The sequence below is a fragment of the Chrysoperla carnea genome, chromosome 1, assembly GCF_905475395.1.
Source record: "Chrysoperla carnea chromosome 1, inChrCarn1.1, whole genome shotgun sequence".
Lineage (NCBI taxonomy): Eukaryota > Metazoa > Arthropoda > Insecta > Neuroptera > Chrysopidae > Chrysoperla > Chrysoperla carnea.
This window is the reverse complement of record NC_058337.1, coordinates 124933845-124961189: the sequence shown is the minus strand read 5'-3', so window position 1 is coordinate 124961189 and position 27345 is coordinate 124933845. Positions and strand designations below refer to the sequence as shown.

Here is a 27345-nt window from a genome sequence, read left to right as displayed (position 1 = left end):
TTTATTTATCTTAAATTGATTTCTAATTTGTTTGAAAAAGGTTTGGTTAGAATATGTTCGTTAGAACTATATTTTACATTAATTTCAAAGTGCGTACAAGGATCCAATTCATAATAGATTGAAGGTTGAGGTAAATCGGAAGTGAAATCTTAATCTTATATACTACTACTCTATCTCTCTTAATCTTATATATTAATTCCATGATTTATCTCTAATTTTAAAGCTTATAGTTTTGGTTAATGACTCAAAATAAACTCATAGTCTAAAAATGTACCGCTTAGGAAAAAACAGACTAGATAAATATAACAATTTAATTTTATTTATTATGTAATTTGTTATATCATACCCAGGGCCGGATTTAAATTTCTGCCGCCCTGGGGCGCTGAAGAAAATGCCGCCCTATGACTGAAATTTTACTTTAATAGTTTTGATATCTTATTTAAAAAAATTAGAATAACTAATTAATTGCAGAAAATTTATTATGTATTACATATTATTTATTACTGTTCTTTTAAATTTAAATTAATTAGTGTTATTGGATAATTCTCCAATTTTAGGAAAATTCATTGATCAATTAAAGTTTCTGTTATCAAAAAGACATAGATAATTTGAAAATATTTTTAATTCTTCAAAAAAACTATATTTCTGGAATTTATCAATTCCAGAAATTAAAATATCAAATTTTATTTTTGCAAACCTTTATGGAAATATATTAATTAAACTATTTTAATAGTTTTCACTTAAATTTCCTATATTATAATATACAAAATTTTGATTTGATACATAATGCATAAATTATATTTCTTGAAAAATAAAATGTTTATTTAAAAGAATTAGTTAATTATATATTGTATTGACAATATTTTTTCACTTTCCAAATTTTGCCGCCCTAGAAAATTTGCCGCCCTGGGCACTAGCCCCGACTGCCCCTAGTGTAAATCCACCACTGATCATACCTGTAGTAAAATTGCCTATAAATAAAAAGAAAGTAAATTACTCACTTATCTAGCTTTTAGCCACGGGTACTGGACTGCTGAATTCCATACGGGCCGAGCTAGTCTTTTATAAAAAATACACAAAAGTCTGTCGTTTTTAAAATCTTCGTGATTCTTTTTAAACTTTATCTCGACTAAGAAACATTTAATAGACATTTGTAAAATAGAAATTTTTCACAATATTTTTAAATGCAATTTTATATCTTTTTAATGAAAGGACATTCATGTTATATTCCTTGCAACAAAATCCAAAAAAATGTGTCTTGACTCTTGCAAAGTCTAAATAATTCATTTCGAAATATTAGTGCATTATTTTCATATATGATTCCTAATTTTTGAAACGTCAATCATATTAAGACATAAAAATTTTATTGTTCAATTTTTTATAAACAATGATGGTTATTTAGGTTTTTTCTTCTTTTTATTTTTTTTTTCAAAAACAATTTTAATTCTATTTTAAATATTTATACTATTTCAAAATTATTATATTTTTAAAATGTTTATTGATTTGTATTATTATACAAACATTGTTATTATATATTTATATTTTGTATATGAAATCTAAAAATATTGTTTATAGATGTAAAAAAGAAAAACGGAAGTTTTTCTTTTCTTTTGATTTGTATTAATAAGATTACAATTTACATAATTTTTCTTCATAAATATTTATAAAACTTATTGTAAGATGCAACCATCAATAAAATCATAACAAAAAGTATTTTACGAAAAAAACCAATTTATTATAATGATCTTATTTAGATTCTACAGATCAAAAATTTCGGAAAGAAACATTTTCCAGATAAAGTGACAATTTATCCGAAAAACGTCATTTTTTAGGTACCGAATCAAAAAAGAGGTGTTATAAGTTTGACCGCTATGTGTGTGCGTGTCTGCCTGTCAGTCTGTGGCATCGTAGCGCCTAAACGGATGAACTGATTTTTTAAATTGTTTTGTTTCGTTTAAAAAGTTAATTTAATGTTGAGTGTTCTTAGCTATGTTTCAAGTGCAAGTTTAGAGTTCCGTATCCGAAACAACTAAAAGTAAGCGATGATCCTCAAAATCGGTTCAGTTTGGAGAAGACTCTAAGGAAAAATGTAATTTAATGGAGAGTGTGTTTCGATATGTTTCACGTGCGAGTTTAGGGTTCAGTAGCCAAAAAATTTGGAAAATGCTACGGACCACGCGCATAAACGCCTGCCTGAGTGTAAAAAAAATTTCAAATATTTGATGAGTGTGTGGTGTTCATTCTCTATAAGGGCAGACAATGAATGAATGAAGACTAAATGATGGAATAAGGTTCAACGGCCATAACCGACAAAGCTATAGCTGAATCCGGCACCCAGGCAAGTTACTTCGTTTGATTTCTTTCAAGGAGTATCTAGGAGTACTAGGAGTATCGCAAGGGTAAGCGCAAAAAATCTCATAATATTATAGGAAGTTCTTTGGAGCGCGCATGAACAACGTTGAGGTTTTGATATGTATTTCTGCCAAGAAGTCTAAAAATTCATTTTATCTCCTCTGGGCGGAAAGTGTCAACTTTTATTCCGCTGTCTTAAACGAACATGAATCTGATTGTCGCCCCGGGCAGCAATGAACGCGATATCTGATACATTCTTAACTTTTGCTCCTATTTGTTTTTTTTCCTTAAAATCCCTTTTTTCCACGTGTATCAGTTATCTTAAATAAAATAAAATGTAAAATATTCCTTTATGTCTGTTGTCATACTTTTACATCTATGACTAGAGTTCAAAGCTATCCATATAAAGTCTGACTTGAATATCACTTGTATATGTAATATATTTTAATATAATTTATTTATATTATATATAAAAGTTGCCATTATATTTATTAAAATCAATTAAATTGTTTTGACACTTGATGTGTATTTAACAATTTAATCAAACTATACACGCAAAGTGTACATTATAAAGTGATGAAGCACTTATGCATATAAGGCATACATGCCATATTTAAATACACTGAATCACTTTTATAACGGGTGAATAAATCTAATACTGATTTATGTAATTCTTTATGACCAAGTTGCAAAGTGTGTAGCCGTTCTTAAATGTGTTTCAAAACCAATTAAGTTGGAAATTTAACAGAGCTCAGAAAAATGGAGGAGAATGATTGTGCTCAAGCTAATGATCATGCTGATTAAACTAGACTTAAAATCAATAAAAAAACACTCTGTAAAACAATAATCTGATCGAATGGTTTTTCAGATACGGGCTAAAATCGACCCAAATATTGCGATATCTCAGAAACTCTGCATCCAATCATTAATCCTGATTTTTATTCTTTTTGGATCAAAATTACCCCATCCACCGAGTTTCATCAAAATCCAAAACAAAAATTTTTTTTTGCGATTTTCTCGATTTTATCTAAGGGGTACCCCTTAAAAAAATTGCAAAAAAAAAAAGAGATTTTTTTAATATCCAATTTCGATGAAAATCAGTATATAAGGTAATTTTGACCCACAAAGTACAAAAATCGGAGTACAAATGCATTTGATGACTAGTCGAATAGTTTTTGAGATCTTCTTAGATTAAACCTCTTAAGACCACTCGAAAGGTTGAAATACTTTGGGTACGACCTTTATTTTATTAATCACTTCAAATATTAAGTAAGTAATTATGTGGTTTCAAGAAGGGCTAAGAAAAGTGCATTTAAAAAAAGCTCGGGTACCCAACTATGATTCACCTTGTATAAATAGTAAGTATTTATTTATACAAGATGTTTGTTGAAAAATTATTACACGTCATATAAATAAAGTTCAATGATCAATTAACCAATTAGACGACACGATATATACATAGATTTTATCAACTATATGTACATATACATAAATAATATTTTATGCTATTAAAATATTCTATGCAAATTAAAATGACGAAAATACATAAATTTCAATTATGAAAATATACAATAATGATAATAAAAATAATATTAAATAATATTTGTTTTATTAATAGTCTTTTTTTGTCTATACAGATTTGGGCGTATTTAGAATGATGATAATAGCATTGAAAATAATACTATAAAGTTCTTTTTAAATAAAAATTGTTTGAATACTGTGATGTTCAAAACTGAAGGCATAACGGAAAACATGTTAAGTATGGTATATTGTAGAATGTATTCAAACGAGATACTTTACTTACTTTACCTTTGTTTTAAAATAAATAAGAAATAAAAATTTAGAATAGTCCTTCAAAACAGACATTTTTATCATTAACATCGCTGTGGAGAAAATCTACGATTGATTTTTATTAATTCTTGACACATACAATATATGTACTCGAAGTCACCTGATATATATAGGATAAAATAAATATTTTGATTACATGCTAAGCTCTGTTTCGAAAAGGGTGATATTTTCAATATTCTAGTGAAGAAATTAATGAAAAAGTTAAATCGAAATACCTAAAAAAATGCGTATCCCTCACGCAAAAAAAATGATTTGATTTAAGGAACTAATTAAACCAATGATGAGATAAATATAATGTTTGGATCTAACTCAAATTTTTGGAACGAAGTTCCTTAACTCGGCTTGCCATAGTGAGCAAACTGGCAAAAACAGTCACGTAACAAAATAAGATACGCTTTGTGTGTGTGCCTTCTTTGTGATTCTACTTTGTATTATTTTTATTTAGTACATGAATTATACGCTTTTTGTACTTTTTATATCCCAAAACTATTTATGGATACATTTGCATCTTGGAACCCTGCCTACTTGACACTACAGATCGAACAGATTACCTATATGTCTTTATTTAACGTTTACATTTGTTTCTGTACAGCTTCGTAAAGAACTTTGTTCCTAACCGGAGTCCTACGACCGCAATCTTTTTATTTTCTCGAAAAGAAATCTGTATTGATCTACTATACTCAACATTATTCTGAAAGAAATAATATATCTATAATAGTTTGCATAATAATTCTAAAATAAAGCTCTACTTGTGTAATTTTTTATTCTGTGGATAACGTCAAGCTGTTTGTAATATTAGTGAATTTGTCAACCTAATTTTTGATATATTGGGTCTGTTTTTATTGGATCTGAAGTCTTTGTTGAAACCAAAAAATTATAAAGTGCTAAGGGTTTAAGCTTTTGTTTCTGGTAGGTAATAATAACTCAAGTGGGGTGGAATTTATCAGTGAACTACGTCGAATAATATATTGAAAAATTTATTTATTTTACAGTTACGAAAGAATGAATTACCGTAGTCGATTGAATGCATTCGTGTGTATCAATACTTATCAGGTACGTGATTTACTGGGGACTATATGTGTTGGTACTTCTAGCTAAATTTTTTTATAATCTTTTCGTTTTAGAACATTCCTGTATTTTTTACTAATACAATAATGATTGCGTGCGAGCATCAAGATTTGTTTATTATTAATTTATGTTACAATAAGTATATTTTTATATTATACTTCAATTATTTCATGTCGTTTGTTAAAATATGTTCTAATATCAATTAAAAATATTAAATCAAATGTTACTCTATAAGTGTTAAAAATGAGTTTATCACTAAATAATTGATTTATTATTTGTACTGATGTTATGAAGTATATGTCTGAGCAAATATAAATTATTATTTGATATGATAATTTTATACATATTTTAAATCGACTTCAAAAAACAAACTTTTCTATTTCTCTGCAGTATCTTTGTAGTATGTTTGTGCAAAAATTTACTGATAAAGTACTATTGACAAATGAATCGATCTAAATAAAAAAAATCTCTAATTATAGAAAGATCTATAAGTAAAATTTACAAAATTTAAAAAACCCCCGGAAAATTATTCGCTTACGGAAGCCTAAGCTCGAACTTGAAACATATGTATAAATACTCTCTATGAAATTATCTTTTTCCTTAAAGCCTTATCCAAGCTGAACCAATTTTGAAGATCATAGCCTATTTTTTAGTTGTTGCGGGTACGAAACCCTTAACTCGCACTTGAAACAAAGCCAAGAATCATTTCCATTAAATTACCTTTCAAACGAAACAAAAAAATCAAAATTGTTTTATTCGTTTAGATGATACGATGCCACAGACAGACAGACAGACACACACACACATAGCGGTCAAACCGATAACACCCCTTTTTTGGGTTCGGGGGTTAAAAATACATTTAAAGAATGGCAAAGATTCTAGGAATGTTTTACAATTCCCTAAAGTTTTATTTTTCTTTTGCTTCTAAAAGCTTATTACATGATTTTGCTACCTTGTAACAACTTTAGCAAAAGATGAAGAAATCTAATCTTCCTTAGTGCCTGTCTGTCTGTGTTTCGTTTGAAGAGTAATTAAAAAGGAGTGTAGGTGTGTCTCAAGTGCGAATCTACGGTTCCGTATCCGGAAGAACTAAAAAATAGGCGATGAAATCAAAATCGGTTCAATTTGAAGAAGGCTCTAAGGAAAAAGGTTATTTTCTGGAGAGAGTTCTTAGATACATTTCCAGTGCTTTTTTTAAATTTTGTAAATTTTTTTGTAAGAAAATAATTTCGAAAGCTGTCAAATTAAAAAAAAAAAAAAAATATTGATGTCGATTCCATTTTTTCTTAAAAATAATTTTTTTTTCATCAAGAGTAGGTATAAATGACCTATTCAACGTTTGAAATAGAATGCATAAACATCAATAATGAATATTAATAATATTAGTTCAAAATTTATTTTTTCATTATTAATTGAATTAAAATTCATTAAAAAACCTTGAATATTTCTTTCTGTACATTGACACTAAAATTTTCTTATGAATTAATTTCAAAATAAATATATTATCTGCATTTACAAAGTCAGGGAACCATAAATGTTCTGAATTTATTCTAAAAATATATAATTTTATAAAATAAATATTATTTTCACATTTGTTTGTCAAATATGACCGACTTTTTCATTTTTTTTATCGTAATATATTTTTTTTCATGAAAAATTTTAATATTTCCATATTAAAATTTTATTGTTATTTATTTTTAGCATATATTTGAATATTTTATGAACAGTGAGGTAATATTTTAATATTTGGTGTCACTATACCCATATTCTTCAGTATCAATATTTTCACATGATAATCATAGATTTATTAAGATTAGATTAGCCCTCATTGTCATTGATAAATAAGCATAATTATAACTTCAGTTGACAGGTAGGAGAAAAATGGGACAAGTAGGAAAAGCAAAAATAAATCGTAAGTTAATAAAACTTTGGGATGTTGTTCAGGAATGGTTAATTAGTATTCTCAAATTTTCGACCTCGTGGATCGTGTGGAAAAAGAGGAGAGGAGAAAATTTTTGACTTTCCCCCCATTTTTTATCGTCAGTTTTTTGTAGAGTGTTAAATATCGTACAGGTTAAGCTATTCAAACACATGAATATTTGTTACCGAGACATGGCGCTTCGAATAAAAGATCATTTCCAAAAAGTCGGTGTGGTACTGAAGTCGTGTGAGTGCGACCCCTGTAGTCCATACGACCAACTTCCCAGAGGGAGAAAAACATTAAAAAAAGGTCTTGTTAGCTTCCATAGATTATTCTTCGAGCATGTACTACAGCTTTAGCTGGAACAGTTTTTTATTACCATTAAAAAGCGGCTCAACTAATTTGCTGAAAACTCTTTCAATACGCGATTACGCGTCGAATAAGCCCATTCACGTGTTAATGTCATAACTGGTTCGCGAGATAATCGAGGCGAAAAGAATCCGAACGAACATACGCACATACGCACACACACACACACACACACACACACAGATATCACATTGAAAAGGTTTGATCCGGATATTGCGGCCTTTAAACCGCGAAAATATGTAAAACTGGAGATTTTAAAAATCGGTCCCATTACATTAACTTCCTCTGAGAAGTTAAAAATGCCAAAATATGCAGAATTCCATCTTATTTCTTCTGTTATACCCGAATTATGATGGAATGTTCTTGTATCTATGATTTTAGTTGTAAAAATCAAGAAAATGTAAGTTTTTTAATATTTCATACCTTTGATAATAAATTATTAATAAAACATAACAAATATTATATCACCGTCTCTCGTATCAATAAATTAATTCAAATATCCAGACGACAGTTGACGACGATATAATGTTGACAATATATACGACAAACAACTTAGAAAAAAAAAACTACCTTGAATTATAATTTAAGTTAATTAGAACAATTTATAACAAAAATAAAATATTATTATCTTATTACATATGAAGAAATAAATGCAATATTGTAGAATTTATGAAAATTAATTCAAATATATTGTGGTATTTGATGTATTCATATCATTTCCTTGAATATCCCATGTAAATTGATACCTCGCAAAAACTGTAAAATCTTCTATTAAAATCCGTCTACATACCTAACCCTCCTTCCATACTCGCATGGAGTATCCTCGCCATGGATACCAACCGATAACGCTACCAGCCGAAATAAAGCACTTGCTGCCATACTCTCGTCTTACTTCGCAAGTATCTCATAGCTAAGGCTGATATCGAAGTCGCAACAGCTGGTGCTTTTTGACTAAATAACTGAGAAGAAAAATGTATCGGTGGATAATATTTTTTGAATTTTCGAAAGAGAATCAAAGAGAATAATACCTGAAGGCCACCGCTAGTATAATAGAAAAGAATACTATAAGAATACTGTATTCATGGTAGAATTAGACAAGGTATGCTCTTGCGCAGGTAGGAGTAGATTGGGGACATTATTTTACTCTCTGTAATCTCTCTTGCACGGTACTTGTTTACATATTTGCAATGTTGAGTTGTCTCATAGAAAATTTCTTTTTTGATCGATTTTTACATCACTAAAATCAAGGATTGTTCAGAAAACGTATTCACCTTTTTTACAACATTTGCATCAGGAAGCGGGAACATGCTAAGATGGCGTTGACTGAGTACGTGCGCGAACTGTACAAAAACTCGGCCTCCATCGAACATAGCTTGTCTAATTCTACCATGACGGTACTAAAGAATATTTGTATTAGTGGAGACACATGGGCACACATGAATATACCATTCGTTTTCCATCGGGTTATCCGTATTTCGCTCAAATAGAATATACTAATAATAAAAATGTAAATATATATGTAAGTGGAAGTACAAACATGTTTATTGGAAGTTTGACCAAATAAAACGACTTACAAATATGAGGAAAAACATCGTTATTGAATTTAATCAACATAAAAATATTGCATTTATATGTTGTATCACGTCAAAGATGTATATGGTCATAATAAAAAGAATTTTTATTAAACATTTTTATTGGTTTATTATTAGACGAAGCCCTTTGAAGAATAAATAATATTGTCTTAAAGACAATATTCGAATAATCACAATGTACATAGGTTAGGTTAGGTTATATTGGCTATCCACGAAGGACACACTTAAGCTATAGAGCCCATTGTGATACCATACATGTGTTTTATCACCTTTCCGCTGATAATTTCATTTATCAGCTCCTCAATTTCAGAGGCTGAGTGCACCTCCTTCATGCATATACCATGCACTATACCAGCCCATCACAACTATTAATTAAATTAAGTAATTTTGTTGAGATGGGAATACAACCCGCTACCCTCAGCATACCACGGACGGAATTGTTTCGTTTTAACCAACCGAGCTAATAGGGCGACCGCAATGTACATAAAATAAACACAATAGTTTATTTAGCTTGACTGTGTTGTTTGCTCTTCTTTTGATTAGTAAACTTCAATAAGAATGATTGACGTAGAAAAAAAATAATGTAAGGCTTTTATTTTTTTAAAGGCGACTTCGAATTCGGTTATGGCATACAAAATGATAATTACAACATAGCCAGCACTTTTGGTTCGAGTCAAAGCGAAGATTTCGCTGAATCCAAAGGTAAGAATCATAAGTTGTACAAGTAGTGCAGATATTAGAGTAGGAAAATTTAGGGAAAAAGCAAATTAGCTATAAAAATAGTTGGCAAAGCAACACAGTCAAACGAAATAGACTTTGGAGGCTCAATTATTACACTATCATTAGACTATCCAAAATCACAACTTGAGAACTGTGAATTCCAAGCTCAACATTAATAAAATAATGTCTCCTGTGTTTCTACTGCTCTAGATCATTTAGAAAATTATTATAAGGTATTGTAGGTTTCCCTCTTGCACTTGCTTGTAGTAATTATTATTTACAATAATGAAAAAATAAGCAATTTTTACATAATAGAGCTAATTTTTATTAGACCAAGGATGAAATCTCATTATTAGCTCACGATTTTCTCTTGGGTGAGAGCGTGCCTCGCTAGATATTGAATATCCGGCCGAACTAGCGCTTGTTTTGCATTGTTGAGCATTCTGTTCGAAGCTATTAATCCGATCTAAGATTGTGTCTCGGAGAGGTACTGAATCATATTGAATCTTCAGCGAAACTCACGCTTGATCGAAGTCACCGTACAAAACAATGATGACAATTCTCAGATGACAACTGAAAAATAAATATGCGACAATCCTTTAGTAAACACTTATCTTGTTTCCTCTTATGATAACGTGATAGTCTAAGTTCAAACGGCATGTCTCATTTTCTGCTCTTAGTCAATTTATCTTCTTTCTTATTTCCTTTCACCCTATTATGTAACTCAGCAGAAATTAATTTTCTTCCAGCTCATGAAGTCTTCTTTCTGCTCATGAAATTTCACTTGATTGGTGCTCGTACTACCTTAATCTATTACTCAACAAATGCATTGTCTTATAATTTGTCTATGACTAAAGAATGTCTATCTTAACATTCATCTATTCCGTTCTACTCTATATTTCACGCGTATTTAAGATATTCCATTTTCGCCCACATTTCTGCATGTAAATTAATTCGAATAAATGATGATTAAAACTAGGTAATTAGGTCAATCCAGTACACACATATACGTCGTAGAACATACTTTAAATAACATTTTTTTCCTATTAAATGTGTACTTGTAAAAAAACATAAAATTATGTCACCGTATCGGTTGACATATTATAATTGTTTTATGTAATCGCAAGGTTATGTAAGCATTGACACAAGAAAGATGATACCTATATGTATATTAAATATTCTAAATGTTTGCTTAATACAATTATTTGTGGTGACAATGGTGACTACTATATTGTGGGACAAATGGTAATGGGGGAAAAACATCAGTTTAGAAAATGTTTTATATAGCATACGATTATTTTTTCCTGTTTGATGACATTTTGTAAATATTTTATTATTTTTAGTCCCATACTTAGTTTAGGGAGTGGTAGATTTTATTACGATGAAAAAACTGTTACACAATAATTATTAATTGAAGTTATTTTTATTAATCAAAAAAACTACATAATACGGTTCTTCTAGCGATCTACGTTGCTACTAGAATCGATTTTGGATCCCACACAATAAGCATGGAAAATCAAGATCAAGAATAAGAATCAAGATGAAGACCTTAGAGTATTGGCCTAAATCGTTCTTGACTTATTTTTGAGTTTAGTCTTGAACTGGCCTGCTTATTGCAGGTTCTGTCATGAAGAAGAGGAAACTGGGATACACATTCTGTGTGAATGCGAAAGCTTCTTTCTCAAACGACACCTTCAACTGGGATGGACAATGAAGTGTCGCTCAAGAGTATTCTAAAGTTTATTAAAGTTGTAGAGCTTTTGGAGTACCTTTGAAGCAAGAGATCAAACTGTTTGCAGTACTTCGAAAATCTACTCCTAACATCTTAATTTGCTAGTAAAAGAAAATACTATGATTTCCTGTGCAACTTAGACCATTAAGTACATACCTGAGCATCATCATTTTTTCGTACAGTGAGAGGTGTACCAACAACTGAGGTAATTGCTTGGGTCAGCTAGGAACATTTATAAAAATTTAAAAAAAAAACATCTATCAAAAGAATATAGGGACAAATCACAATTCATATCACAAAATTTTTTACTTAAAACATCGTGATTTCACTTAACTTTTTCGCTTTTTGACTTAAAAAATACTTATCACATATTACTTTACAATTTTTTCTTACGAATCTAAAATTACAAGTATGACAACAACACTTTGTTTTGACATTTCTACACCGCCGCCATGATGAATTTGACCCAAGCAATTACCTCAAATGATGGCACGGTATCAAAAGTGACCATCCTCCGCGTTTACACCATATATCATTTTATGCGTTTACAATCGTTGGACTTTCGAAGATCTTATACCGCTTCAAAGAGTCTATATAAGCAAAATCGTCGCAACTAATACAAGATACTGGCTAGACGGTAGTCACGCTGAACGACTGAGTTTACCAGTGTATCACGATTAGTGAAGATGTTCTTAGATTGGAGAGGAAGAAGAAACGATCTCCTCACAGTCCAGCTCTTCGACGTCATACCAGCAAGAGAATAAGTTTATTTCATGTTCATTTTAAACGTGTTTCATTATGTATAACTTTAAATCGTCTCCACATATTGTGTTCTGTTCAGTGTACCATGACAACATTGTCTCTTGCGGCAATATGCTATGATGTTACCAGGGATAAGGTGTTTGTATATGTATTATAAATAATAACATTTAATGTATTTAATATGCAAATACAGGTTTTTTTTTAACATGAAAAACCTACGCGATCGCAAGTAAATAATAAAACTAAAAGTGCTCTTAAAAAACTACATACGAAGCTAAAGTTGTATGTAATATGGCCAACATGTGTTCTGGTAAACTCTTTTTATCTGATTCACTTTTATATATTTATTTACAAAATGAATATTAAAGAAGTGAATATGTCACCAGTATATCAAATGTAAATAAATTGTCTTTCTACGCGGATTACTTGACACAAGACACGTTTCGAAAGATAAACTATATTTCAGTGTAAACTATTTAGGTTGTTGTCTCGCTACGGGCATGTCAGAAAATTCTACCTTTGTTTATACTTATTACAAGTATTATAATAAAATTATCAAGAAAATTTAAAGTCGATTGATCGTCTTTAACATAATGATTATAGATAAACTTAATGAACATGAAAGCATTTAACAATCTTTAAAATATTAATGGGCGAAACTTCATTATTTCATTCTAGTAGTCATCAGTCGGTCCCAAGTAATGATGGCGTTCGAAAGAGAGCTTTTCGAATTCACATAGAATGTTTATTCCAGTTTCCTCCTTTGCATGGCAAAATCTTATAGTTTACAATGGCCAGTAAGCAGGGCAGTAAGTATCCTCAAATGATTTTTCTTAGATGTAAACGCTTTGAAGCCTTTTCCACGAAAAGCCATTTCTATAAGAGTTTTTCCATTATCTTAGTCTTGAGCGAATAAATGTTTGACCAAGATTGGTTGAACTCGTGGGCCATCTTCTCCTTTATTTTAGTTTTAATTATGCTTTTCGGCACCTCAAGAAACGGTTCTAGGCCGTTCAAGGGAGACATACACCCATTTGGGTAAATTTGTAAGCTTTTTCGTTCCTATCGATTCCAGAGTGCCATTACTCATCTTATAATGACTTTATTATGTTTATCTGCAATTATGAATGGCAAACATTATTGACCATTTATCTGCCAGCGTTATTGGAAACCGAAATGTTGTAGCCCTGGCTGTATTTTTTTCTTTCTGTATGTATTTGCCACATGAAGTGGTAAATATTCTTAAAAGCAGTATTTGTTTTAATTTGAAGCAGCTTCAGATTTCTTTTACATTGTCTTCCAGTTAATTTTGGAAAAACTAAATTTTTTCAACTAAAATAGGTATATATCACACTTGTCAGCCTGTAGTACAATGATTTTTGAAATCAAAGGTGTTACGATTATACTCTTACATACTTTTGCTATTAGTATAAAATGTTTCAGGTTTTTTTTTTAATGAAAATAAACATTCTATATTGCTAAAAGATTTAAATATGAAAAAAATCATTTTGTTTATTATTATTATAAAAGTGTACGTACTGCATTGACTGTGTTTCTTGTCCGTGTATGTAGTGTTGTTCTAAACATAACCGGTCAACCAACCATATGTGTATTGTGTAGTTGTAGTGTATATGTCTAAAAGATATATGTAATATTATGTATAATATATAGGGACAGGAACACACACACTTGAGTATCTTGTATAGATATACAACTGTGATATGCTGTTTCAAATGTTTATTTATTTTTATAAAACGAAAGTACAGAATCATTTTGAAATGTTGCTGGTTATGTTGACCATATGATACGATACAGTACACAATACAATGCAGATACGTAAGGTACACAATACAGTATTCAGATCTTGGAAGAATGACATACTGAATTTCATTCAAATTAAATGATCTGATGGGAAATAGTTTGAACAAGAAATGCAAAATACAACTGAATTGCAGCCATATTAAATAATACAAACCCCCTGCTCTTCTGATAAAAGTCGAGTTCTTGATGGTTGAAACCACTATTGGGAGTATTTAAGTTGAGTTATGTATGGTTCCATGCGGTTGCGTGAGACTGAGACGTTGCAGCTTTTTACACGATCAAGGAAAGTGAATAAAAGTATCTAGAATTTGTACAAAAGAAGATCTTACTATCAATTAGAAATATAATATTATTAAATATTAAAAAAACACCAAACTTATCCGAAGAATAGAATTTCCTCTTAAAATTCAGTACTTAAAATGGTATAGCTAGGTTCACTGTCATGATAACTTACTATTACAATAAGGATTAAATCTCAAAAAGTTCGTGATATTGACAAATAAACATCATTCACGTTGAGTAATCAACCAAAGGTCGGAAGAAGCCCGAATGTAATTTGATTACTTTTGAATCATTGAAAAATCGTGCTACACAGTAGTAACACAGATTATAATGATTTTGCTAAAATTTACGCCAAATAGATAGCTCAGATACTTCGTATAATTTCATCTTTAAGAGAAAAAAGTACATATAACCTGAGAAGAAAGTATTACATCCTGAAATGGCTTTACAACTTTTTATAAGCTGCTTTTAAGTACAAAACGAAACTTCTGTTCCTAGTTTTTACCAAAGAGTTAGCTTGAATGCTTTGCTAAACTTCTAGATTGTTCATAAAGAAAGGAAACGTTGTTAACTTCTGCTCTTCCTGAAAGGGAGATGAAATGTGATGTGGTAATACAGAACAAGTGTTTACGTGCAAGTCATCAATATTTACCACTTTTTCCTACAAAGAAAACATGTGATGAACTCACGCTGTCAGTTTATTATGGACCAATTTCGAATACATAACAATTTAGTACTTGAAGAAGAATACTTTCCATAACAAATTTGAAGAGCAATAAAGGCACATATCACATGCTAGCGCTTTCAAAAAGTTTCAAAGAAAAAAAATCAAATTTTTATACAAATCCTTTTTCTAGCATCAAAAATAATACAAATCATTTATATAATCGAAATTATCCTCGAATATCAAATTACTCAAAAAGTTATTTTTACAACCCTGGGAATTTATTTTCCTGTTACTTTTAATATCTAACTCAGTTGAAGGTAATTGAGAAGCTGATATGCTTTGAAGGTAATTGAGAAGCTGATAAATGAAACTATCCTAGGAAGAGGTGGTAAAACACATATATTGTATCACAATGGACTCTATAGCCTAAGTGTGTCCTTCTTGGAGAATTTCTACAAGAAATTCTTAAGTCATTTTTACCAAATGTACATTGTCTTATGATTTGTCTTTGACTTGAGAATGTCTATCTTACATGCATCTGATATCTACTTGAATCTAATATTTAATTGAAACTTGAAACACAATGGTATACAAATTTGAATGACTATATACCATTTACATATTATATTCCAAAACAATGTAATAATAACATTATTAAATCCATAACATATTCATGGTTATACACACAGTAAACATCAAAATATAAAAGTTTATTGGTAAATTATGAGAGTTTATAACTTTAGAAAAATGTTATAAATATGATGATATCATACTTCATGTACTTCATATCCATATTTATTATAATATTATTAACTATGGTTTCATATATCCAAAACGAAAAAAAAAATATGTGTGTGTTGTGTTATAAAATATATTGTTATTGAGAAAAACCTTGATACAAATATTAAAATGCATAAATATATGAGAGATCTCGTCTCTCTTTTACGAAATATCAAAACTTACATACTATACGTTTATTATAAACTATAAAATTTACAATAGATTTGCATATAAAATAGAGGATGTTACGATAATAATACTAAAGAAAAGAAACTTTAGTAAAAATACTTTATTAGATACAAGCTATTATAACTACTAAAAAGTAGAAAATAATTGAAGGAAAAATTATTTTCTACTGTTTAGTACAATAAAAGTTTGTCCCTAAAAAAGTACCTATGTTTTATTTAAATTTTTAATTTAAAACTAAAAAAGTTATGTATACCACAAAAAAGTGGAAGCGATGTGAAAATCAAGCCATACTTACTAGAAAAATGCATTGTCATGTGATTTACAGTACCAAGCAAAATTTCAAAACAATCACAAACCGGGAAATGGGTCAAATATAACTTGCAAGATTTGCTTACAAACAACAGAATAAACAGGTGAAACTAAATAAAAGCTTGTAAAAACTAGTTAAAACTACTGACTTATTTCTTACCTCAGCTAATGCAATGAGTGTCTAAAAATTTGAGTTAATCTGGTTAGAAATTTTGATAGTGAAAAATCAAACGAAAAAAAATCTGATTATACTGTGAAGCAAGGTTTTAAAAACAATGTAAGTTTGAAAGGTACAGCAAACTTGCTATTTTTATAAAAACTATGGCCGAAAAAATTATTGAACTTCATGAAATATGAAAATAGAAATTAAATTCAGATAATTAACCACCTAAATGAAAATCACGTCAATAAGCCCACATCTTGATTAGGATATTAATAGTTGTAGCTAAGAAATTCAGTCACATTTATGCAGCATGGTCAAATTCTTGGAAAAGTCTTGAAATCTTACCCACTGTTAGGGACACTTCATAAAGTTAGTTTCTTTACTTTTTTCTTTAGTGATTTTAATTAACCATGAGTTGGTACTAACTGACTTTCATCTACCAATCATATTCATCGTTGCGGAAACTATGAGCCCGCCAATAATAAGCGTCTTGAACTGCATAAGTTGGTTTTGTACACTTGTTTGAATCGGTCGATCCAGCCATGGATCGACCGATGTGTGTTCATAATTTTTTACTTTTAAAAAAAATATAATTAATTCGTTTCTCGATCTGAATGGATCTTTTTCTTTCGATTGATTGAATTAAATCAATCTAAATGTAATTTAAACATTGTCGAGTCAGTGATTCTGTTTTCTTTTCAAAGTTTCAATTTCAAGTTTTTATTTTTCAATGTAGAAACGCGTGGTTTTCTACATTTAAATTTGCTATTTAACAATGTGTTAAAGTTTAATTTCGAAATCGATAGTTATCTTGATAATCAAGTTTAATTTTGAATTCATATTCGAATAGTTGTCAGTGAACCATGGTTTTTTAGTGCAGTGCATTAAACATTTTACATATTTTTCGCGCCATCAAGATTTTACGCATATTCGATATTACTCGAATGGCCCACGTGCTGGAAGTTTATCCTTGCTATTTTCGACATATAAAGAAAGGTGTAGCCATTAAAAGTCAATAACCAACAGTAACAAAAACCACAAATTCAACGTAAAGGTTTGATAAATTACCCTAAATTCCCTTCTTCCTGATTTTATCCATATCAAACCTTTAAATAACAACTTTTATTCTTCTACCATCAACCTGCATAAAAAACTGGTGAGTGCATATTTTTTTTCATACAGTCCAAATTTCTAAAACGTTCTTAAAATCGCTAAGTGTTGGGAAATATGTTATTTTTTGTGAACCAGCGATCAACGCCCCAACACCCACTATGATACTTTATACAAAATTCTATACTGTAAATGCGTCAGTAAAAAATTTTTAAATTTTGCTAAAAAAATTAGTGTTTTTTACACTTAAAATCTTTCAACACACAATAAGGATCACGGTAAGTACGATGAATATGAAATGATACACATAATTTCATCAAAATCCGTATAATTGAACTGTAAATCTAATTATTGAGGCGAATATCAAGCTGTTTGTTCATGTTTTCTTGTTATCAATATTATTCGGATAGATTGAACTATTTTCTGCTGATATTGGAAAGAATTCGCACGTAGAATTTCTTAAAACCACTGGCTAAAAATAACTTTATATGATATGAAATTTCCTCAAACAATGGTGCAATAACAATTCAAATTAATTGTATATTGTTCCAACTTGTTAACAACTTTTTTTTTTGAGTTATTAAATTGTCAGATAACGTTACTTAAATACGTGAAATATATTTATAATCGTTTAATTACACTTGAAATAATACAATTTAAACTCTTTTTTCTTCTTCTGGTAGTGGTAAAGTATGTGGTATATACTAAAAAGAATAAAAGTAGTAACTTGATATTATAGAGAAGTTATATTCTTCATTCAAGCAAGATTCAAGATGCTCTCCATGTGAAATAACATACATTTGACGAAATTATAAGGTTATGGATTCTTTTTCTTATTCAAACACTTTTAATGTGATTCCAATTGCATATTATTTTCCCATAAAATTTTTTTCATAATGCCACTAGATTTATAGTCTTGAAGCTGGTGTAGCTACATTAAGTGGAATTATTTTTCCAGTTAATGTAGTTCGACAACACTGAAGCGATACTGAAAAAGCTGACTACTTAAGTTATGGACTATTTCTCATTCAGAAATTAAGGTTCTACTGAATAAAGAAATCATAAGAAAAGTTAATCTTAGATGGAGGTAGAAAAGCACTCGTGGTACTGCAAGACAGATGTGATCGAAGTACGGTACGAAGTATACAGAAGATCTTATCTCGCTTCAAAAGGTTTCTATAACCCAAATCGTTGCGGTTATTACAGGATACCTACTGGTTAGGCGGGTACTGTGCCTAGCAGGGAATATTGCAGCTGTCACAGTAGGGATTAGGAGGAGGAAGCGATGTCTCATCTTCTCTGTTACTACCCAGTTCTTTCCTCGAGGAGATGGACTTATTTGAGTCAGTCTTTCTTTGAGGACCTCTCCGACCTGAAGTTCATTGACATCAAAGCACCTGCTGGTCTTAAACGGCATCAAATGGTTCACGAAGTAGTGGCCGGGCTTATTCAATCAAGGTTAACCACTCTAACCAACCTAGCCTAAGTTTTGACCCGGACAAATTTATGTGAATGATCATAAGAAAGGTTAATCTTAGATGGAGGTAGATGTGATCGAAGTACGGTACGAAGTATTCAGAAGATCTTATCTCACTTCAAAAGGTGTCTATAACCCAAATCGTTGCGGTTATTACAGGATACCTACTGGTTAGGCAGGTACTGTGCCTAGCAGGGCATCACGAATATTGCAGCTGTCACAGTAGGGAGTAGGAGGAGGAAACGATGTCTTATCTTCTCTGTTACTACCCATCTCTTTCCTCGAGGAGATGGACTTATTTGAGTCAGTCTTTCTTTGAGGACCTCGTTGACATCAAAGCACCTGCTGGTCTTAAACAGTTTCAAATGGTTCACGAAGTAGTGGCCGGGCTTATTCAATCAAGGTTAACCACTCTAACCAACCTAGTCTAAGTTTTGACCCCGACAAATTTATGCCTGGCATTTCACTTTGTGTACAAATTTTCATAAACTTTAATTCATCTACTTTTCGTTCCAAATTATGAATTAAAATTCAACCTGTATATCTTAATTACAACTTGATTTTACAACTTACTTTAGGCTATAATAAATATATTGATTGCCTATATATATTATAGGCTATATATACAGATAGGTAGATACCTACTAAGTATATATACAGTTACTTTAGAATATTATGTCATTGAAAAAGAAAACTAAATTGTATATAATCAAAGGTCCGTAAAATTAGCAGTGCAAAATCGGCGAAAATAAAAAAAAAAAACGCCAAAATTTGTTGCTTTTTAGTTGCTAATTAGTTGCCGAAGAAACGATTTTGTTGCTCAAACCGATCAAAAAAAATCGGCAATAAATCTAGCTTAACGTTAAGTTAGCGTGAAAAAATTAATAAAGGTGTGGTATATTGCTTGATTGCAAGTCAATTTGTTGCTAATTTGTTGCTTTGAAATAAATTTGGAAAAATTGAATTTTTCCATTTTTGTAAAATTTAATACTGTCCACGCCAGCTTAACTCCCAATTTTTCCAGGTTAATTTTGATCAAATAATTTGTTGCTGCTCCTGAGGTGACTTCTCAAGGTGTGTAGAGTCAGCAACAAAATATAAACCGGAAGTCGGGAAAGTTTGGACACCGGTTAGTTCACAAACCGGTCACGCCAGCTTAACTCCCGATTTTTCCGGGTTAATTTTGATCAAATAATTTGTTGCTGCTCTTGAGGTGACTTCTCAAGGTGTGTAGAGTCAGCAACAAAATATAAACCGGAAGTCGGGAAAGTTTGGACACCGGTTAGTTCACAAACCGGTCACGCCAGCTTAATGATCGATTTTTCCGAGTCAAATTTGGCCAAATAATTTGTTGCTGCTCCTGAGGTGACTTCTCAAGGTGTGTAGAGTCAGCAACAAAATATAAACCGGAAGTTGGGAAAGTTTAGACACCGGTTAGTTCACAAACCGGTCACGCCAGCTTAACTCCTGATTTTTCCGGGTTAATTTTGATCAAATAATTTGTTGCTGCTCCTGAGGTGACTTCTCAAGGTGTGTAGAGTCAGCAACAAAATATAAACCGGAAGCCGGGAAAGTTTGGACACCGGTTAGTTCACAAACCGGTCACGCCAGCTTAACTATCGATTTTTCCGGGTTATTTTTGATCAAATAATTTTTTGCTGCTCCTGAGGTGACTTCTCAAGGTGTGTAGAGTCAGCAACAAAATATAAACCGGAAGTTAATAGAAATGGATAGTATGAAAGCCTAAAACCAACTATTAATCTACGATACTCATGCTAGCTCGATCCCGTTAAAAGTATGATTGACATCAAATCTAAGAGTGAACGCAAGGGCCAAAAACCCGCAGACCCGTCCTAACTCGACCCCATTAAAGGCATGGCCAACCTGTTGATCACAGGGTGAATTCAATCACAGAGTGAACGCAAGGGCCAAAAAACCCGCAGACCCGTCCTAACTCGACCCCATTAAAGACATGGCCAACCTGTTGATCGCAGGGTGAATTCAATCACAGAATGAACGCAAGGGCCAAAAAACCCGCAGACCCGTCCTAACTCGACCCCATTAAAGGCATAGCCAACCCGTAGATCACATGGTGAACGCATGAGACAAACAACAGGCAAATGGCTGCGTTCATCTTGTGTACCACAGGTTGGTCATGCCTTTAAGGAAGTCTAGTTGGCACGAGCTCGCAAGAGTTTTGGCCTTTGCGTTCACCATATGATTGAACTCACCCTGCGATCTACGGGTTGGCCATGCCTTTAATGGGGTCGAGTAAGGACGGGTCTGCGGGTTTTTGGCCCTTGCGTTCATTCTGTGATTGAATTCACCCTGCGATCTACGGGTTGGCCATGCCTTTAATGGGGTCGAGTTAGGACGGGTCTGCGGGTTTTTTGGCCCTTGCGTTCATTGTGTGATTGAATTCACCCTGCGATCTACGGGTTGGCCATGCCTTTAATGGGGTCGAGTTAGGACGGGTCTGCGGGTTTTTTGGCCCTTGCGTTCACTCTGTGATTTGATGTCAATCGTACTTTTAACGGGATCGAGTTAGCATGAGTATCGTAGATTAATTGTGGTTTTTAGGCTTTCATACTATCCATCAATTGTGTCGTCAACCCTATTTTGTATACACAAACAAGGTAGATGTCACTTGTTGACGCCATATTTGTTTTGATACCTACTTAATACTTAAATATTTAAAAATATTATTTTATTGATATTTTTATAATTTTTGTATATTTTTAACATATTTAATAATAAATAAGGTAAATAAAATACCATAAAAACATATGTTTAATTAACTTAACCCATATATTCCATTTTAGGCTTAAAATATAACTTATTAACCAAGAAAATTCATATTTTCAAAAAGCATATTTTCCTGAATTAAAGAATTTTTCGGTATCGTCGCATACAGATTCATAATCTACATAAAAAATGCTTGAAAATGTTTTTTTTCCTGATTTTCTAGGATGTTTTATAAGAAAAATTGCTAAAACTGAACTATTACCAATTTGGTAATAGAAAACAATGAATAGTCTCCTATTCATTGTTTTCTTTTACTTTTAATTTAATCAAAATTAACCCGGGAAAATCGATATTTAAGCTGGCGTGACCGGTTTGTGAACTAACCGGTGTCCAAACTTTCCCGACTTCCGATTTATATTTTGTTGCTGACTCTACACACCTTGAGAAGTCACTTCAGGAGCAGCAACAAATTATTTGATCAAAATTAACCCGAAAAAATTGGGAGTTAGGCTGGCGTGACCGGTTTGAGAACTAACCGGTGTCCAAACTTTTCCGACTTCCGGTTTATATTTTGTTGCTGACTCTACACACCTTGAGAAGTCACCTCAGGAGCAGCAACAAATTATTTGTCCAAATTTGACTCGGAAAAATCGATCGTTAAGCTGGCGTGACCGGTTTGTGAACTAACCGATGTCCAAACTTTCCCGACTTCCGGTTTATATTTTGTTGCTGACTCTACACACCTTGAGAAGTCACCTCAGGAGCAGCAACAAATTATTTGATCAAAATTAACCTGGAAAAATTGGGAGTTAAGCTGGCGTGGACAGTATTAAATTTTACAAAAATGGAAAAATTCAATTTTTCCAAATTTATTTCAAAGCAACAAATTAGCAACAAATTGACTTGCAATCAAGCAATATACCACACCTTTATTAATTTTTTCACGCTAACTTAACGTTAAGCTAGATTTGTTGCCGATTTTTTTTGATCGGTTTGAGCAACAAAATCGTTTCTTCGGCAACTAATTAGCAACTAAAAAGCAACAAATTTTGGCGTTTTTTTTTTTTATTTTCGCCGATTTTGCACTGCTAATTTTACGGACCTTATAATCAAGAGTCAATTTATTTTATTATTAATAAAATACTTACTTATTATTTTAAATATTTTTAAAAGATATTCTACATATTGCCAATATATTATGTAATTATTGTAATTAAATTGAATAAAAATATTTTTATTTATTGATTACAATCTATAAAGTATAAATCAAAATAGTAGTACACTTGTCAATATTTATATTGATAGAATTAATTTAAGTTCTACTTGTATTTGATATTTGTTATAATTAGGAAACGATTTTATGCGTGGTACGCACTTTCAAATTAAATAATCCATATTAGACAGTCCTTGGGATAATCTGTCTATAATTAGTCTATATTAACAAAATTCCCGGGCTTTACACTAACCTGTAATTTTTTAGGCTTTGATGCAATCGTTATCTTATTATCAGACCTCAAAAGGGGGCTACCCTTGGGTACTATCCCGAGGACCATTAATAGCTGTTCAATCACAGTAAGAGTGTTTTTACTTAAACGGATTATAAATAGGAGATGTCGTCAAAGAATACACGGTAAGTAAGACATGGCGTTTATTACAATGCTAGTATGGTAAAGGCACTGATACATAAAAATTATCGAAAAAAATCTGTGATATTGCCGTAATATCCATAACTATGGCGTTATTTACAATACTAATAAACCCAAAAAAGACTGTGGGAATGGTCATTTCAAAGAACAAAAAAGAAACCTCATTAAACTGAATGATCAAAATATCAAAATAAGTGATAAAAATTTATACCTCGGGTCCTTAATAACTAGTGCTGGAAAGTGTATTCAAGAAATAAATAGACGTATTAGAGCCTTGCCAAAGTAATATTTATTAAATTAAAAAAAGTACTTTTCAATAAATCAGAAATTTTAAAGACTTGTGTGTGGTCGGTTCTAACATACGGATGTGAAACTTGGACTAAGTATATCCGATAGTATAACTAAGAAAATCAAAGCTTGTGAAATGTGGTTTTGGAGAAACTTCTTAATTAGTTGGAAATATTGTTATTTTAATAAATTGCCCAATTGGTAGCATCAGTGACATAACAGGGTTAAATAGTACTATTCGCCAGAAGTATTGTAGATGTCACCAGTCAGTATGGACCTGACAACCATATTTTAAATATTTTAAATCCCATATTTTAAACAGAAATTTTTCAAATTTTTCTCGATATCTTTTGAACGATATTTTATACTTATATTATTAAGCACCACTTTAACAACTGAACCTTTTAAAGTATATTTACACGCGAATCAACGTGCTAAATTTAAAACTGTCGGTATGTGAACTATGTCTAATAAATGTATCGTCTGGCTTCTTGAAGGTTATGTGCATAAATTCCAAAAATCAACCATTCAGCCAATGTCTGGAATGTAAACCAACAGAAGAAATAAAAGAATTCGAAAATTAATGATGTGAATGGACTCTGTTATAAATTTATATAAATGTTATAGTGGATATGAACCTTAGAGAAATGTCGAATAATTTTCTATAACTTTTTCTAATGTTTTTTGTTTTGCCCGAAAAATGGATCGACTTTTCTGATCTAGACGCAACTAACATCATTATGCATGCGTCCTGATATCGATGTATTTTTCGTTAAAATTTGAAAATTTGCGAGAATTGATGACTTGATCTGAAATAATTAAATTAAAATCGATTGAAATATTTCCTTTATTTCCTATGGGAGAATAGGGCATCCAAAAGAGCTCTCCACCCGCCGCTGTCTCCAACAAGCGCCTTCAGCTTGCCCCAAAATTCCCTTTCATGTTTCTCGGGCTCGTCTTTTTCTTCTGGGTCCATGCGCATTTCAATGTAGAGCCCTCCTTTTCCCTGCTGATCCAGGCTTTTTCGAAGGGGACCACCTCCATTTTCTCTGAAAATCGATTGATAAACATGAAAGATTTATTTTCTCTGAAAATCGATTGATAAACATGAAAGATATAAACAATTAAATAATTTTATCTTTCTCTTGTAAAACAACTTTTGATATGTAGTCTCTATGGCACCCGTTATAACGTCACTACGTGCTAGTTTCTTCTCTTTCTATTTGTACATTTAAATCCTTTATATTTTCGTAACTTTTGATTTCATCCAAAAATTGTTATTATCCAATTATAACGATAAAATTTATATTACAAAACTTATGACAAATATTTTCATTTTTATAACATTAATCTAGAAATTAAAAATACAGTGTTCTGTCCCTTTCTCTCGACTCCATTTGTATCAAATATTTGACACCCATTGAGATATTATGTAACTTCTGTTTTTAATTTTGGGGTGAATAGAAGAATTCTCACAGAAATTTGAAAATTATATAATATTTTATATTAAATATTTCAAAGAAGTAACCTTCAAAATTTGCTTAAATTAAAATACAGTTTATTTTTTTAATAAAAAAAATTTAAAATCAACATTCGATAATTTTATATTACGTGACGAAAAAATTTGTATATTTGTGTTAATTATTTCTTTGTAAAAATAGCCAATGTTAAACGAAATCAATTATTGATTATATGAAATATGTGCCACGAGAAAAAAAAAATTCAATCATAAAAACTTATCGTTTGAAAAAAATAATGAATTTTTTCTTTAATTAGGTATATTACATATTTTTTTAAATAACTATGGGCCTTATCTTTTTTAAATGGTAACTATAACAAGTTTTAATATCTTTATTTTATATTACTACTAATTTAATTATTTTGTTAAAAGTATTATTTGTATAATGCCGGGGTCATATTATTCATTTCGGCCATAATAACTTGTTTTGAAGTTTAACCAATCAAAAAAAAAGTTGAAGAGTTTGATTTGATCATGTTCTGACATCATATTGGACCAAAAGCTCTCGGGGTTGGTTTCTAATAGTCAATTTAGATTCTGAAACATAAGAGATAGAATAACACTTTAAATTGGAAAATTGATCCTCATACATAAAACTAAAATTTTTTATTTAAAGCATTTTTTCGAAAATCGTTAGCTTTCGTAGGAAATTCGACTTAAAAATATGTCATTAGTGCATTTATTAATGTGATCAAGTGGTCAAAGAGTCCGAAAAATTCCCTTCTGCGTTTTTTTAGACTGATAGCTGATATATGTAGTTATCATGCTCGTTTGAAAACACAGCACACAAAAAGTTGTAGAAAGAAATTTGGTAACCCTCACCAAAAAGAAGCCACTCACAAAATTTCAAGTATGTATTAATCATTTACAATGTACGCTTTCTGCCCCACGGTCAATTCCAGGGTCTCTTTTAATTTAAAAAGAGACGGTGTCGATTTCGGTGTCTTCTAACCGAGAATTAATATCAATTCAGCAATCTATTTAGAAAATGGTAGCAATTATAAGAATTATTTGAATTTTAATATTTCCTATGATTCTACAAATCCTATCTTTAAGGTTTTTGCTTGTTAGCTTTATTGATTTTCACAAAAGGTGAACAAATCCTACCAAAATATTGCCCATAAAATAAGTTAACATCCTTACCGAATACCTCGGACAACTAAATGAGTCTAGGTACGACAGTAATTAAATTTTCTGTGGCCAATTTGTGAGTAGATATGTATTTTAATTTTATTTTAAAACTATAATAATTCCTGCGTATGTCAAATTTATCAATCAGTCAAGTGTATCAGAGCCATAAATTATAATAAATTATTTATTATTTTTAAACTATAATAAATTATTTTTAAATATAATTCGTAAAATTGATAATGCGTTTTATATCATCAGTTGAAACGATTCCGGTCGTTGAAATAAATTCGAAATAAAAATAAATAAATTTTTATATATTTAAAAAAAAAAAAAATTGTAAGTTTTTATTATTTGTGTTTATTTATTTATAATTTTTATGTGCAATGAAAGACATCACAGATAACCAAAATCGATTAATTATATTCTATTTCATATATTTAGACCGTGAGTTAAATAATGAGAAGGAATTTCTAATACATTATATTTTTTCCTGCCTTTTTTGAGGATTGGCAATTAAGAAAATTGAGTTTTCAATCGTGGATCGAGTGTTGAATTGATGAAAATCAAGTTTTTCGACTAATGTTTTTTGCTTGCCTGAATACGTTAAAAAGCAGCTATTGACATTACAATACGTGAAAAAAAATGATAGGAAGTTGGCAAATATCGAAACGGTTGGAAAATGCAGTGAAGTTTAAACAAAACAAACTAATTTTTCAACTCTTTCAAACTTCCTGCCATTTTTCACATATTTCTTTTAGCCTTCAAACGCCGACGAAAAACAACCGTTGAAAAACACGAAAATCGAAAAAGTCTATTTAAAAAATTTGTCACTGGAGTTACAGTTTTAAATC

At 30.8% G+C, this 27345-nt stretch overlaps 1 protein-coding gene across 2 annotated transcripts in view; it reads left to right on the top strand.

The window, feature by feature from the left end:
• LOC123297959 (aminopeptidase N-like) overlaps positions 1 to 27345 on the top strand; it is an 89938-nt gene that overhangs the window by 11905 nt on the left and 50688 nt on the right. The window contains exon 1 of one of the 2 annotated variants that reach the window (XM_044879811.1): positions 9806 to 9855. The exons of the other annotated variant lie outside the window; for it this stretch is intronic. The gene's annotated coding sequence lies outside the window, so the exon portion shown is untranslated. Of the gene's footprint in view, positions 1 to 9805; positions 9856 to 27345 lie in introns of those variants that run through there. 2 annotated transcript variants of the gene reach the window in all.